This window comes from Corvus brachyrhynchos, unplaced genomic scaffold (genome assembly GCF_000691975.1).
Source record: "Corvus brachyrhynchos isolate BGI_N302 unplaced genomic scaffold, ASM69197v1 scaffold211, whole genome shotgun sequence".
Classification (NCBI taxonomy): domain Eukaryota; kingdom Metazoa; phylum Chordata; class Aves; order Passeriformes; family Corvidae; genus Corvus; species Corvus brachyrhynchos.
The window spans coordinates 78,135-80,461 of NW_008236211.1; positions in this window are offsets into that span (position 1 = coordinate 78,135).

A 2,327-nucleotide genomic window follows, 5' to 3' on the forward strand; every position below is an offset into this window, starting at 1 on the left:
CACCCCGCCCAAACCCGTCTTGTCCCGGGCCGAGTCATTGTCTCAAACAGAGGTTTGAAGCTCCTCCTGGAAACCCTGCAGGACCCACTGGGACTGAAGCTGCAGTAGGTCCTGACCACAAAGAGCTTCATCACCACCACTGTGTGGTTAAAACAAGTGAGTTTGGGAATCCCCCACCAAAACATGGTTCAATATCTTTGACACCCTGTAGAGCAAAGGCCAGAAACCAGCAGCACTTCAGCAGCAATTTCAGGGTTGTTCAGGATGAAGAGATGTAAACACAGCCAGAGCAAGTCCTGGGAGTGGCACCAGCTCATCACTCATCAAAACCTCCCAGCACGTCAGAAGTGTCTCTAGAAAGCAGCATAAATCCCTTCCCCTCATCTCATCACTTAGCACAGGGGAAAAGCTCAGCCAAGGCTCGTGAGCTGAGTTGCTCCCAGTTAATCCATAAGCACTGCTGCCGTCCCCGCCAACCACGGCACTTCTCAGATCACGAGAGCTGCGAGGGACACACTAAGATGGGCAGCGGTTCAAACCCCTGAATTTAATCACAGAAAAGGAGAAGAAAGAACAAAAACACCTCTAACTTGGAAATCACAGAGTCTAGGAGGTGCTCAGCAGGTGCCAGGCAGCACCTCGGGAAGCTGCGTGTGTTTAAAGGCAGACACACACCCGGCTGTCTCACAGCAATTAAAAGAGCCCTTGGGGAAGGAGTTAACTGATTCCAGAGCTGGGCTCAAAGGCTTCCCCTCCTTCTCACCCTTCCTGCAAGGAAAAGCCGAGCTGGCAGGCTGGGGGGAGGCACTGGCCTTTAATCACCCTGGCCTTGAGCCCCACGGCCACAGCCCAGCAGCAAAATGCTTCCCTCCCTGCTGCCCTTGCTCCCAGTGGTGTTCCACCGGTCTGAGCTGCCATCGGTGTCTCTGAAGACCCTGAAGAGATCCCTTCAGGGCTCCTGTTTCCAGAGCAGCCTGGAGAATCAGCAGCTTCCAGCCATCTGCTTCCCGTGGCGCAGCATCTGCAGCCCTGATCCCCGTGGCACTTCCAAGTCTGGAGCAATGAGATTTCTGGTTGAGGGGAAGAGCACCCTCTTCTTCAGGGCACAGATGGGATTAGCAGCTGGGTTCCCACCTGGAAGAAGGGTGCAGAAAAGGGAGGAGAGCATCCAGAAGGAAAATGCTTTCCACAATAAATGGAAATTCCTGAAGCCTGACCCTTGGGTGCATTGAGTGCCCCAGGTCTCCGAGCTGCCCTGTGAACGTCCTTTCCATCATTGGAAATGAGGAATAGAGTTGTTTTCCTGGAAGAAAACCCTTCAAGAACTTTGAATAATCAAATGTGGGAATGATTTACTACAGACGGGGCCTGCCAGTCACATGGATCAGAGGCCCATTTGCTGCTCCACCACCTGGGATTCCCACCATCCCAAGGGATGTAGTATCCATACTATTCCCTCCTTAGAGTGTCAGCTCTAATAAACAGCACTTCAAAGGGCACCTTTAGGTCCCTTAAGGCCACCACCAGCTCCTGCTCGGACACAAGGACACAGAATGGAAGGGTTTGAGGGTTTTTTGAGCAACAGTTTTGCTATAAAAGGTCCTTCCCAAGCCTCATTTGAATTTCCTCTTGCTGAACTCATGCTGGTATCAGAAGGTTCTTGGGTGAGCCACCAGCCTGGCCCACCTTTGGACTCAAACATGACACATGTCATCACCTTTTCTCTCCATTCCTCCTGTGCCTCAGGTAAGGAGTGGCATCCCCAGCTCCTCCTTTGCTGGCATTTTTCCCAGACCAACATCCCTGAGGATGAGATGTACCCCCTGGGAATGCCTGAGGCCCCACGTGGCATCGGGACAGAGCCTCGTACCTGCACTTCCACCCAGCTCACAGAGAGGAACCCAGGGGAGCAGACACACACACACCAGCCAGAGCCTCCTGCACAACACTTGTCACTCAAGCACCTTCCCTGCTCCTACGGGACCTGGAGCAAAGAGCCACACAGGGATCACAGCCCTGGGAACAGTCATCAGTGGCTCCATCGCACCAGAGACACCGGTACAGCATGGGATCCTTAGGGTAGAGCTGGGGAACATGGAATCACAAGCAGCTCAGACAAGGCTGGGTGAGGAAAGGCTACAGAGAAGGCAGGGTACGTGACTGGAATACGGAAAGACATGGACAAACCATCGGAGCTGCCTGCAACTGCCAGGACACGTGAAACTGCAGAGCTGTGGCCTCACTTAGAACCACCGAGAGTGGTTTGGGTGGGAAGGGTCCTTAAAGCTCATCCAGTGCCACCCCCTGCCATGGGTAGGGGCACCCCC